Below are 14665 nucleotides of genomic sequence, written 5' to 3'. Positions count from 1 at the left end.
AGCCTGCTGAATAGCACCTCTGGATCACATGACCCAGGGACACTGCAACCATCGTAAATATAGTATGAGTCAGCTCCCAATCCTCTGAATTTTGATCACGTAACCGCAGGGATACTGCAATGACTGTAAGTGTGAAAAATGGTCATAAATTACTTTTTTTACTGCCGTTGTAACTTCAAACAGTCACTAAATCAACTGTTGTAAATTGAGGACTACCTGTATCGTATGTGTTTGCCAGGAGCTGAAAAAGACTGAATGGTACATAATCAATCAATTAGTCAATCCTAGTCTTGCAGCTTTATCTATTAGCAATTTATTTTATTAAATTTCTATATTTACACGTCTCAGAGTCTAAGTGACTCTGAGTAGTTTACAACAAATAAATATGTTCTCATTTATATTGCATTGTATATTGCAGTGTAAAATAAATTACATGACAGTATATTTATTATGTCTTCAGTCATGGGAGCTCACTGAGTAACTTGAGCCAGTCAGTCTCTTTCAACCCAGCCTACCTCACAAGGCTGTTGAGGAGGGGAAAAGAGAAGGAGGGAGAACTACATGCACACCATCTACCAATACATTGTGCCAAATCTTTTATTTATTTATTTTATTTTATTTATTTATTTTGTCACACAGTGTATATATAAGCATAAGCATGAAATAACTATACAATATATATTATATATTATATATGTAATATAATATATATATTATATAATATAAAATATATATAATAATATACAATATCTATATATAATATAATATATAGATATAGATATACATACAATATATATATATATATTAATTATATAACTATACAATATCTAATATATATAATAAATATAATAAATAACTATACAATATGTAATTTTCAAGTTAACCTTTTCTGTATGAAAGGTGTTGTCAGGCTGCCTCTGATTATAACTAGGAAAGAATACACCTTGACTTCATTTGCAAATAAAGAAAAGTACTTTTACTAATTACATCTGGATAGCAGCAGGGTTTAAGTTGAATCTGAGACAGAATATGGCTGACAATCTGTATCACCCTATTCCTCCCTCCTCTTTCCCAAAAGGTCATCAGGTCTGGTCCAATGCCAGCTCCTTCCCCGGGTCCCGTGGTAATCTTCTTCCGCAGGTCTCTGGTTGTCAATCAAATCAAGAATTTGATTGTCCGTTAGCGTTTGCGCCCAAACATTCCTGTGAATTCAAAACATTAATCTCTCCTCCCACCTTAATTATGTCAGACCGACACTCTTAAAGGCCCCTCTCTTCTTAACTTGAATCCAATAGCTATTTACATTAGAAATACAATCCCATTCTATCTAACAACTGAAATACAATCCCCTTCTATCTAACAACTGAATATAAGGAGTACAAAGAGATACGAAGTTTGGAGTGGAGGCTGACAGGTGTGGTTGCCCCAGGATTACCGAAGTTCTTCCCGATGTACCTCAGAACAATTCTCTTCATACCTGTCTGCTTCAGATAGCTGGGTGTGAATCCCTCTATGTGAAGTGGGGTCGTAGGACTCAGGTGGGCTTGTTGATCACGTACCTGGCTCCTTGCTGCATGACAACTGCCCTGCCCGAGTTGTTGGAGTTGCTGGCCGGGTTGGCAGTTGAGACCCCCAGACTGTTGGTCATGGGGGATTTCAATCTGCCATCAACCGCTGGCATCCTCGGCAGCTCAGGAGTTCATGGCTTCCATGACGCCATGGACCTGATTCAAGTTAATTGACGGCCCTACCCACGCCGGGGAGGCACCCTAGACTTGATTTTTATCTCTGGCCAGTGGTTGAATGATCTGATTTTAAATGATTTAGTTGTTGAACCTTTGTCATGGTCAGATCATTTTCTCCTTCGCCTAGACTTTCTGACCGCTACCCACCACGCGGGAGGCGGAACCAATGCGTTGGTTCCGCCCCAGGCGCCTGATGGACAGGAGGTTCCTGGCGGAGCTTGGGCGTTTCCGAGCACCTGGCCCACGACACGACTGAAGAACTAGTGCGGCCTGGGAACAGGCTGCGGCTGGAGCTTTGGACCGTGTCGTGCCTTTGCGGCCTCTGACCCGGCGTAGGTCTCAACCAGCTCCTTGGTTCTCCGAGGAGCTGAGGAGATGAAGCGCCGGAGAAGCGCCTAGAGAGTGTCTGGAGATCCAGCCGCTCTGAGGCTGACCCGGACACTAGTTGGGTCCTATAGCAGGACCTACCTAGTGGCATTGAGGATGTGAGCGTTCTTCGTTCCTCCTCATTGCGTCGGCAGATAACCGCCCGGCCGCCCTGTTTGGGTGACCCGCTCTCCTTCAACAGGAGGGGCGGAGGACCCCTACAAGGCGTGCCGAGGAGTTTAACGGTTATCTATACGATAAAATCGCTCAGCTTGGGACGGATTGGATCAAAATTGGGTAGATCCAGGCGAGAGTTCGAGGCCCGTCTTGTTGAGGTGGTTTGGGATAATTTTGACCCTGTGACTCCGAGGACATGGACAGGTTGCTGGGTAGGTTGAATGCAACCACATGTTTACTCGATCCGTGCCCCTCCTGGTTAGTACTGGCTACTCAGGAGGTGATACGAGGCTGGCTCAGGGGGATTACAAATGCTTCTTTGCGTGAGGGGGTCTTTCCCGCTGCCTTGAAAGAGGCGGTGGTGAGACCTCTCCTCAAGCCTTCCTGGACCCAGCTGTTTTAGGGAATTACCGTCCAGTCTCCAATCTTGCTTCACGGCGAAGGTTGTAGAGAAGTGGTGGCATGTCAGCTACCCCAGTACCTGGATGAATCTGTCTATCTAGACCCGTTCCAGTCGGCTTCGGCCCGGATACAATCGGAGACAGCTTTGGTCGCGTTGGTGGATGATCTCTGAGGGCCAGGGACAAGGGTTATTCCTCTGCCCTGGTCCTATTAGACCTCTCAGCGGCTTTTGATACCATCGACCATGGTATCCTGCTGCGCCGGTTGGAGGGGTTGGGGGTGGGAGGCACCGTTTACCGGTGGTTCTCCTCCTACCTCTCTGGCTGGACGCATGAGCAGTGTTGACAGGGGGCAGAGATCGGCCGAGGTGCCTCATGTGTGGGGTGCCGCAGGGTCAGATTCTCTCACCCTCCTGTTCAACATCTATGAAGCCACTGGGTGAGATCATCAGTGGTTTTGGGGTGAGATACCAACTGTACGCTGATGACACCCAGCTGTACTTTTCCACCCCGGCCACCCCAGTAGCTGTTGAAGTGCTGTCCCGGTGTTTGGAAGCCGTCTGGGTCTGGATGGGGAGGAACAGGCTCAAACTTAATCCCTCCAAGACGGAGTGGCTGTGGATGCGGCTCCCGGTACAGTCAGCTGCAGATCACGGCTGTCTGTTGGGGCAGTCATTGGCCCCAATGGAGAAGGTGCAACTTGGGCGTGCTCCTGGATGGTCGGTTGTCTTTGAAGAACATTTGACCGTCTCCAGGAGAGCTTTTATCAGGTTCGCCTGATCCGCCAGTTGCGTCCCTTCCTGGACCGGGATGCTTTATGCACGGTCACTCATGCTCTCGTTACTTCTCGCTTGGACTATTGCAATGCTCTCTACATGGGGCTCCCCTTGAAGAGCACTCAGAGACTTCAGCTAGTCCAGAATGCGGCTGCGCGGGTTATTGAGGGGAGCGGGAGCTCCCACGTAACAATCCTGCGCAGACTGCACTGGCTACCTGTTGTCTTCGGGTGCGCTTCAAGGTATTGGTTACCACCTTTAAAGCGCTCCATGGCTTAGGACGGGTTGCTACGGGACCGCCTACTGCCGTCTTCTATCTCCCAGCGACCCAGTGCGCTCATAGAGAGGGACTCCTTAGGGTGCCGTCAGCCAAACAATGTCGACTGGCGGCCCCAGGGGAGGGCCTTCTCTGTGGGGCTCCTACCCTGTGGAGCGAACTTCCCTGGACTTGACAATTGCCTGAGCTTAGGACCTTTTGCCACGAACTTAAAACCTATTTATTTCGTATGGCTGGACTGGCTTGATTTTAAAATTTTAACTTAATTTAATTGGGTTTTAAATTTTTGTAATTTTATGGGTGTAATTTGTATTTTAAAATTTTTTCGACAAATTGAATAAGTTTTTTAAGGGCTATTTTAATATTGTATTTGTCTGTGGTTGTATTTTACTTGGTTGTTCACCGCCCTGAGTCCTTCGGGAGAAGGGCGGTATACAAATTAAATAATAATAATAATAATTATTATTATTATTATTATTATTATTATTATTATTATTGTATTGTGTGTGTGTGTGTGTGTGTGTGTGTGTGTGTGTGTGTGTGTGTATTCCAAAATAGCTCGCATTTGTTTGTGAATCTTCTCCTCCCATATGCGTCATGGGAAGAGCCTTTGGGGATTTTAAATAGGGAACTTTTAAAGGGGAGGGGCAGGGCGGGTGTTGGGAAACCCGGGGAGGGTATGTCAGTCCTAGCGCGTGCTCACAACACTATTTTAGCTGGTCCGAAGACAGGGGAGGTCTGAACAGAGCAAAAGTACCATTCCATCTGTATACGGTAAGTGGGAGGGGCAGATATGGTGGAGGCAGGGGCGTGTCGTTCTTTGGGAGCACGTGGCCGATGTTTAAAGCGATCACGTGCTCCGCCCCAGTCCTCACTCGTTCCCAGATGGTCAAGATCCTCAGAGCTTGGGTCTGGCTGATGCTCTGCAATGCCGGTCCGTGGTTAATAAGGCTCCCTGATTTGCGATCTGATTCAGAGAATCCAGCGGACTTTATGGGCATTACGGAGACCTGGTTGGGCACAGAAGAGGTGTACCCTGGTTGAACTGTGCCCTCGGGTTTCCGTGCATTCCATCAGCCGAGGCCCAGGGTAGGGGTGGGGGTGGCGGTTGTGATTAGAAAGTCTGGAGCCAGGAGTCCACTGTTCCTCAGATAGCTGGCTGTGAATCCCTCCTTGTGAAGTGGGGCCATCGAAATCAGATGGGGTTGTTGATCACGTACCTGGCTCCTTGCTGCGTGACTACAGCCCTACCTGAACTACTGGAGGTGCTTGCTGGCGTGGCGGTTGAGATTCCCAGACTTTTGGTCATGGGAGATTTCAACTTGCCATCGGCGGCTTGTCATCAACAGTGGTTCAGGAGTTCAGGCTCCATGACGGCCTTGGACCTGATTCAAGTAACTGATGGCCCTACACACATTGGAGGCGCTGAACTTGATTTTTATCTCTGGTCAGTGGGTAAATGATCTGGATTTAGGAGATATAGTGAAGAACCGTTGTCATGGTCAGATCATTTTCTCCTTCGCCTAGACTTTCGAACCGCTGCTCACCACGCGGGAGGAGCCGATGCGTTGGTTCCGTCCCAGGCGCCTGATGGACCGGAGAGGTTCCTGGCGAGCTTGGGCGTTTCCTGAGGATCTTACCCACGGCGACTGAAGAACTGGTTGCGGCTTGGGAGCGGGCGCGGCTGGGGCTTTGGACCGTGTCGTGCCTTTGCGGCCTCTGACCCGGCGTAGATCTCAATTGGCTCCCTGGTTCTCCGGGGAGCTGAGAGATGAAACGCCGGAGAAGACGCCTAGAGAGTGTTTGGAGGTCCAGCCGTTCCGAGGCTGATCGGACACTAGTGAAGTCCTTTACTAGGACCTACCTAGTGGCAATGAGGGAGGCGAAGCGTTTCTACGTTTCCACCCTCATTGCATCGACAGATAACCGCCCGGCTGCCCTGTTTCGGGTGACCCGTTCCCTCCTTCAACAGGAGGGCGGGATGACCCCAGGGGAGCCGAGAGTTTGAGTTATCTATCGATAAAATCGTTCAACCGTGATGGTGGACCATGATTGCGATGATTCAGCCGAGGTGGCAGAGACTGCGTCTTGTTGAGGTTATTTGGGATGAGTTTGATTCTGTGGCTCTCGAGGGCGTGGACAGGTTGCTGGGAGGTTGCATGCAAACATGTTTACTGGACCCGTGTCCTTCCTGGTTAGTACTGGCTGCTCAGGAGTGACACGAGGCTGGCTCAGGGATTATAAATGCTTCTTTGGTTGAAGGGTTTTCCCGCGCCTTGAAGGAGGCGGTGGTGAGACCTCTCCTGAAGAAGCCTTCCTGGACCCAGCTATTTTGAAATTATCGTCCAGTCTCAACCTTGGCTTTTAGCGAAGGTTGTGAGTGTGGTTGCATGGCAGCTTCGGCACCTGGAGAGCTGTCTATCTAGACCCGTTCAGTCCGGCTTCCGACCCGGTTACAGCACGGAGACGGCTTTGGTCGCGTTGGTGGATGACCTCTGGAGGGCCAGGGACAGGGTTGTTCCTCTGCCTTGGTCCTATTAGATCTCTCAGCGGCTTTTGATACCATCGACCATGGTATCCTGCTGCGCCGGTTGGAGGATTGGGAGTGGAGGCACCGTTTATCGGTGGTTCTCCTCCTATCTCTCTGACCGGTCGACGGTGTTGACAGGGGGCAGAGGTCGTCCTCGGGGGCCTCACTTGTGGGGTACCTCAGGGTCGATTCTCTCGCCTACCCTGTTCAACATCTATATGAAGCCGCTGGGTGAGGTCATCAGTGGTTTTGGGTGAGTTATCATCTGTCGCTGATGATACTCAGCTGTACTTTTCACGGACCACTACGAAGCTGTCAAGTGCTGTCCCAGTGCCTGGAAGCCGTACAGGTCTGGATGGGGAGAAACAGACTCAAGCTCAATCCTCAAGGCCGGAGTGGCTGTGATGCGGCAGGTACAGTCAGCTGCTCCCGCAGCTGACTGTTGGGGCAGTTAGTGGCCCCAAAGGTGGTTAGCAACAGGCGTCTCCTGGATGGCCGGCTGTCCTTTGATGAACATCTGGCGGCCGTCAGGAGGGCCTTTTACCAAGTTCGCTTGGTTCGCCATTGTCCTTCTTGACCGGGATGCCTTATGCACGTCACTCACGCTCTGGTTACGTCTAGGCTGGATTATTGCAATGCTCTCTACATGGGGCTGCCTTGAGGTGCACCGGAGGCTGCAGTTAGTCAGAATGCAGCTGAGAGTGGTAATGGAGCCGCTCGTGGCGATGTAACACCACTGCTCCGTAGTCTGCACTGGCTTCGTCAAGTGCCTGATCTTGGACCTTTTGTGAGCTAAAAACATATTTATTCATTCAAGCAGGACTGGCATAAATAGTGGATTTTAAATTGGGGTTTTAGTAAATATTTTAAATTTTTTAAATCTTTTAAATTACCGGCCATTTAGTAATAGTTTATTTTAATTTCTTTTAATTGTATATATTCTGTATTTTATTCCGGCTGTACACCGCCCTGAGTCCTTCAGGAGAAGGGCAATATAAAAATTTAATAAAATAAATAAATAAATAAATAAATAAATATGATCATGGTGTCTGCCAAGTAAGCTTCTCAGCCTTTTGGATCAAGTATAGTATCTCCTCCCATATGTCATTTTAAATAATTAAGAATCACAGCATGACGACACCCAAGTATCATGTACATGTACTTCTCTATTTACAACTGTTCATTAGTGACCGTTGGCACTGAAAAAAGTGACTTATGACCATTTTTCACACTTAAGACTTTTGTGGCATGCACATATGATCAAACTTCGGAAGTTTGGCAACCGGTTCATATTTATGGGTGTCGCAGTGACCCCGGGTCATGTTTTGGGAGCTTCTGTCAATGGGGAAGCTAGATTCACTTAACAACTGTGTTACTAACTTAACAACTGCGGTGATTTACTTAACAACTGAAGCAAGAACGGTCATAAATTTGGACAAAGTTCACTTAACAAATGTCTCACTTAACAACCAAAATTTTGGGCTCAATTGTGGTCTTAAGTGGAGGACTCCCTGTATTCATGGTTGGGCACTCTGTTGTTCTTAGCACTTTCTTGTGCTGATGAAATTCATTCCCTCAAGATACTTGTCCAATCTCTTCTTGAAAACCTCCAGTGCTGAAGCACCCACAACTTCTGGAGGCAAGCCATTCCAGTAATTAATTGTTTTGTCAGGAAATTCCTCCTTAGTTCTGAGTTGGACCTCTCCTTGATTAGTTTCCATCCATTGTTTCTTGTCCTGCCTTCAGGTGCTTTGGAAAATAGGTTGACCCCCCTCTTCTTTGTGGCAGCCCCTCAAATATTGGAACACTGCTATCATGTCACTCCTAATCCTTCTTTTCATTAACTTAGACATACCCAGTTCCAGAACCCATTCTTTAAATGTTTTAGCCTTCAGATAAAAAGCAAAAGTATTTTTTAAAACCGTTTGTCATATCGCAGTAACCTAATTCAAGAGCAAATTGCTCTGAATTAACATTGTATATTTTGCTGACCTAAGTGAAAAGCTACACCATCCTTCTTGTGTTACTGCAACCACATCATAAGTTATTACTGGATCAAGAAAGTCTACTGCACACTAGCAAAATTCCTTTAAAAAATTGTGGACATTTAGACTAAATCCCTACTGACACGATGGATCATACGGGAGAATAAGGAACACACCTATGCAAAAACCCAGCAGCTCCTGCTATGGTTTCTGACTGCTTAATTAGCTTACCCACTTCATGCAGATTCAAGGAACCTGTCTATATCAAACAAAAATACAACAAATATTAAAACCCCGGCATTAAAATTACATTGAGAAAAGTGCAAAATACCTGCAAGGTCTGAAACTTGGTGTGCTTCTAATTCCAGTTTCCTGAAATCTTATTCCTGGACTAGGCAATTCCCTTCCTTATGGCTTATATATAAGTACATCTTCATATGGTGCTACTACTTTTGTGTATGGTTCCTATGTTTGGAGGCCAAGAACTTTAGTTACCTCCAATTCAACTTTTCAGCAGTATCCCTAGACAAATCCCTGGATCTTTTGAGAACAAGAATAATCGGGTGTTGCTTGAACATACTGTATGAGTTCACCTTCAGGCTTGATTGTTATTAGAAATGCTGCTATATTTCAGCCTCACTTATATAAACTAATTGTATTGCAAGACAACTAGAACGATGTGTCAAAATGGAAGCACTCCTTTTTGGGAGCTTAGAAGAAAATATGCGGACAACAGCAAAATGCCTTGAAGGGCATTCAACGTCTTAAATCAAGGAATGGGGATTTTCAAGGCTAGCAAAATCCTTGGCCTCTTGGGGTGCCCATTTCAACTTCAGAACAATCAATAGTTCAATAAACTTGGAAAGACAGCTCTGTAGCCTGTACCTTACTTTGAAAAGATATCTCTAATTTGCTGTTATATAATTGGCTACTGATAAAGTTATCAAGCTGAATTTAGAGAATAAAGTTTCACGATTCTTTCAAATGAAATGGAGGGAATTTTTCTCCTATCCCACTGATCTGCCTCTTTTGCTATCCACAATGAGGGTTTACTCATAGTATCAGATGCAATCAAGTGGGGTAGAAATAGTCCTCACCTTACATCCATTCATTTAGCAACAGTTCAAAGTTACAACAGCATAGAAAAAAAGTAACCTATGACTGATCCTCCCACTTATGACCGTCACAGCATCCCCACAGACACATGACCAGAATCTGAATATTTGATAACTGGCATGTATTTACGACAGGTGCAGCATCCCACGGTCATGTGATTGCTATTTGCGACCTTCCCAGGCTACTTCTGACAAACAACGTCAACGGAAGAAGCTGGATTCACTTAACAACCACACGATTCTTTGAATGACCACAGGAATTCACTTACCAATCGAGGCAGAAAGGTCATGAAATCAGGTGCAATTCACGTAACAATCATCTTACTTAGCAACGGAAATTCTTGTCTCAGTTGTGGTTGTAAGTCGAGGACTATCTGTAATGACTCAAAAATCTCCCTTGCCTCTTTGCTGCGTCAAACCCTAGACTGTTGCACTGGGGTACATAAACCTGGATGCATTTGGTTAGGGCTTTGCCCTGTATCCCCTTCCATTTAAAGAATGCCCCCACACATTAATTTTTCATGAGTGGCCTTCAAAATGGCAAAACTCAGCTCCATCTTGGAGTTCTCAGAATGAGAAAACGAAGATAAGACCTTACCCTTTCCTTCTGGGAGCTATCCATCCTATTTCTGTGATCCAGCATGGGGGCAACTCTCAGCACCAACCAGGAGACGGTGGTTAAATCAATCTCCTCACGGTCCAGAGATGAACAAGGCCAAAGGCTTTTCTTCTCTGTCTCTTTGCTGTGCCCTTAACAGAGAAGGCAGCTCTCCTTGTTCTGCCTCTTGGTGTTATTCCGCTTTCTCTGGTGGCTTTATGTCAGGCAAAAATGTTACTTCATCTCCTCTGGAAACTGACGTTTGAAGCAATGAACTTTCTGGTCTCTGGGTTTCTCCTTGCCTGGGGATTTCTCTGACTTCCTCTCTTGGTTCTAGCAAGTCACTTTGTGGGGTGTTCAGCAGGTGCCTCCGTTGCCCAAAGATCCCGTTTGTCCATCAACATTTTGGTGAAGACAAAGTCGTGAGCTGTTCCACAGTGAGAAAAATACTCCTTGCCTCCTGAGTAAACCGGCCTGGGACCTCCTCTTGATTCAGTTACTCTTCTGGACACATTATATTTACTTACTTTAGTGCTTGGAGATGCTGTCCCATTTCTGCGGTCCACAAGGCCTGCTTCCGGGGATAAGTGGGGAGGGGTCTCAAGACTAACCCTGCATTGCCATAGTGATGGACGAAACCCTTTTGCAGTTCCACCGCACTTCAACTCCCTCCATCCTGGCTATTAAAGCTGTCGTGCGGAAGAGCTACCATGGAAATAGGGCTTAATTCAAATGGACATAGCAACCATATTATTTTTTTAGCTACTGCTGCAGCCGCCTTTGCCAATTAAGTCCCAAGCTTAGCAACCTGTAGTGATGTAAGGTCATCAGCATCCTTCTCGGAGGCGGAAGGTCAGTGGGCATATATTTATGAAAAGGGAGAAAGGCGTTTCCATAACCAACCTGGAGTTAGCAACGTCAAGTGGGCACTTCCTATAATGAAGCACCCATTTATCTTGAAATAACTTTGCAGATAGTTAACTCACATCCACTCTCAATACAGGTAGTCCTCGATTCACAAACAGTTCATTTAGTGACAGTTTGAAGTTACAACAGCACTGAAAAAAAATCTTTTGACCATTTTTCACACTTACAATTGCTGCAGCATTCCCATGGTCACATGATCAAAGTTCAGATGCTCGACAACTAACTTATATTTATGATGGTTGCCCTGTCCTGGAATCCTGTGAATACTTTTTGCCACCTTCTGACAAGCAAAGTCAATGCAGAAGCCAGGTTCACTTAACAATCATATTACTAAGTTAACAAGTGTAGTGATTCACTTAACATTTAACTGTGACAAGAAAGATCATAATATGGGGCAAAATTCATTTAACAGATGTCTCATTTAGCAACAGAAATGTTGGGTTCAATTGTGTTGTAAATCGAGGACTACCTGTATTTTCCAAAGCACCAGAAGGCTAGACAAAAAATGATGAATGGAAACTAATCAAAGAGGGAAGCAACCTGGAATTAAGGAGAAACTTCCTAACAGTGAGAAGAATTAGAATCCAAGACGGAGTGGCTGTGGATGCCGGCACCCCGATTCAGTCAGCTGCAGCCGCGGCTGACTGTTGGAGGCGAGTTACTGGCCCCAAAGGATAGGGTGCGCAACTTAGGTGTCCTCCTGGATGAACGGCTGTCGTTTGAAGATCATTTGACGGCCGTCTCCAGGAGGGCCTTCCACCAGGTTTGCCTGGTTCGGCAGTTGCGCCCCTTCCTTGATCGGGATGCCTTGTGCACAGTCACTCATGCGCTCGTTACCTCTCGCTTGGATTACTGTAATGCTCTCTACATGGGGCTCCCCTTGAGGTGCACTCGGAGGCTTCAGTTAGTCCAGAATGCAGCTGTGCGGGTGATAGAGGGAGCTACACGTAGCTCCCACGTAACACCGCTCCTGCGCAGATTGCACTGGCTACCTGTGGCCTTTCGAGTGCACTTTAAGGTTTTGGTTACGACCTTTAAAGCGCTCCATGGCTTAGGGCCTGGGTACTTACGGGACCACCTGCTGTTACCGCATGCCTCCCACCGACCCGTACGCTCCCACAGAGAGGGACTTCTCAGGGTGCCGTCCGCCAAACAATGTCGGCTGGCGGCCCCCAGGGGAAGGTCCTTCTCTGTGGGGCTCCACACTCTGGAGCAGCTTCCCCGGGTTTCGCCAAATACCTGACCTTCAGACCTTCCGTTGCGAACTGAAGACACATCTTTTCATTCGCGCGGGGCTGGCTTAAATTTTATTGATTTTAAATTTTCTATTAATAATTTTAAATGGGGTTTTAGTCTATTATATATTTTAAATTTTTTAGGCTAATTATAAAATAAGTTTTTTAATTTGCATTTTAAATTGTATATTGTATTGCCTGTTTTACTTTGCTTGTACACGCCCTGAGTCCTTCGGGAGAAGGCGGTATAAAATCAAATAATAATAATAATAATAATAATAATAATTAAATAGGGTCTCCTACTTTTTCCCCTACTTGAGCAGGAGGTTGGACTAGAAGATCTCAAGGTTCCTTTCAGCTTTTGATTGATTGGAATTATAATCTGACCGGGTTCCAGTATTGACAGATTAGTACAATTAGGAGGCATAAAAAGAACCAGTCCTATTGGGAGTTATGGAATCGAGGGAGGGTGTCCATGTAAAATTCCTCCATTTGGGTTGGAGCTAATCATGACACCTCTTGGTCGGTAAGTTTGGATCTCCTGGCTCCTTAGCTCTTGTACTAGAAGTACAAAAGATTCAATAGTATAAAAATCCAATAGTCCCAAAATGTCCAAGGCTCGGGTCGGTGAGAGGTATCTGGTCGCAGTAGGCGGTCCCGTAGATAACCCGGCCCTATGCCATGGGCGCTTTAAAGGTGGTCACCAAAACCTTGAAGCGCACCGGAAGGCCACAGGTAGCCAGTGCAGCCTGCGCAGGATGGGTGTTATCACGGGAGCCACGAGGGCTCCCTCTATCACCAGCGCAGCCGCATTCTGAACTAACTGCAGCCTCCGGATGCCCTTCAAGGAAGCCCCATGTAGAGGCGTTGCAGTAATCCAGGCGAGACGTCACAAGGCGTGGTGACCGTGCAAAGGGCCTCCCGGTCCAGAAAGGCGCAACTGGCGCACCAGGCGAACCTGGTGAAGCTCTCCTGGAGCGGCCGTCAAATGATCTTCTAGAGACAGCCGTTCATCCAGGAGGCGCTAAGTTGCGCACCCTCTCCATCGGGGCCAATGACTCGCCACCGATGGTCAGCCGCGGATTTAGCTGACTGTGCGGGATGCGGCATCCACAGCCACTCTGTCTTGGAGGATTGAGCTTGAGCCTGTTTCTCCCCATCCAGACCCGTCGGCCTCCAGGCACCGGGACAGCACTTGATAACCGTTGGGGTGGTCGGTGTGGAAAAGTACAGCTGGGTGTCATCCGCGTACAGCTGGTACCTCACACGAACCCACTGATGTTCTCACCCAGGGCCTTCATGTAGATGTTGAACAGAAGGGGCGAGAGGATCGACCCCTGCGGCACCCCACAAGTGAGGCGCCTCGGGGCCGACCTCTGCCCCCCTGTCAACACCGACTGCGACCGGTCGGAGAGATAGGAGGAGAACCACCGATAGACGGTGCCTCCACTCCCAATCCCTCCAACCGGCGCAGCAGGATACCATGGTCGATGGTATCGAAAGCCGCTGAGAGGTCTAATAGGACCAGGGCAGAGGAACAACCCCTATCCCTGGCCTCCAGAGATCATCCACCAGACCAAAGCCGTCTCCGTGCTGTAACCGGGCGGAAACGGACTGGAGCAGGTCTAGATAGACAGTTTCATCCAGGTGTAAGGAAACTGATATGCCACCATACTCTCAACAACCTTCGCCGAGCGGGTTGGAGACCGACGATAATTACCTAAAACAGCGGGTCAGGAAGGCTTCTTGAGGAGGGGCCTCACCACCGCCTCTTTCAAGGCGGCCGGGAAGACACCCTCCACCAAAGAAGCGCTCGTAATCGCCTGGAGCCAGCCTCGTGTCACCTCCTGCGTGGCCAGCACCAACCAGGAGGGGCACGGGTCCAGTAAACATGTGGTGGCATTCAGCCTCCCCAACAACCTGTCCATGTCCTCGGGAGCAACAGGGTCAAACTCATCCCATAAAATGTCACCAAGACCACCCTCAGCCGTCTCACCCGTATCACCGCAATCTTGGTCCAAACCATCCCGAAGCTGAACGATTTTATCGTATAGATAACCGTTAAACTCCTCAGCACGTCCCTGCAGCGGGTCATCCGCTCCCCTGGTGTAGGAGGGCGGGTCACCCAAACAGGGCGGCTGGGCGGTTATCTGCCGATGCAATGAGGGAGGCGTAGCTCGCCTCGCTTCCCTCAATGCCACTAGGTAAGTCTAGTATAGGACTTCACTAGTGTCGATCAGCTTCTGAGCAGCTAGACCTCCAGGAACTCTCTAGGCGTCTTCTCCGGCGCTTCATCCCTCTCAGCTCCTCGGAGAACCAAGGGCGGTTGGGACCTGCGCGGGTCAGAGGCCGCAAAGGCACGACACGGTCTAAGGCCCCGCGCGGCCCGTTCCCAGGCATAACAAGTTCCTCAACCGAGCCGTGAGCCAGACCCTCAGGAAATGGCCCAAGCTCCGTCCGGAACCCATCCGGGTCCATCAGGCGCCTGGGACGGAACCAACGTATCGGCTCCGTCTCCCTGCGGTGGTGAATG

The sequence above is a fragment of the Ahaetulla prasina genome, chromosome 9 (assembly GCF_028640845.1).
Source record: "Ahaetulla prasina isolate Xishuangbanna chromosome 9, ASM2864084v1, whole genome shotgun sequence".
NCBI classification, from domain to species: Eukaryota; Metazoa; Chordata; class Lepidosauria; order Squamata; family Colubridae; genus Ahaetulla; species Ahaetulla prasina.
The sequence above is the reverse complement of the archived record's forward strand: the minus strand, read 5'-3'. Positions refer to the sequence as shown.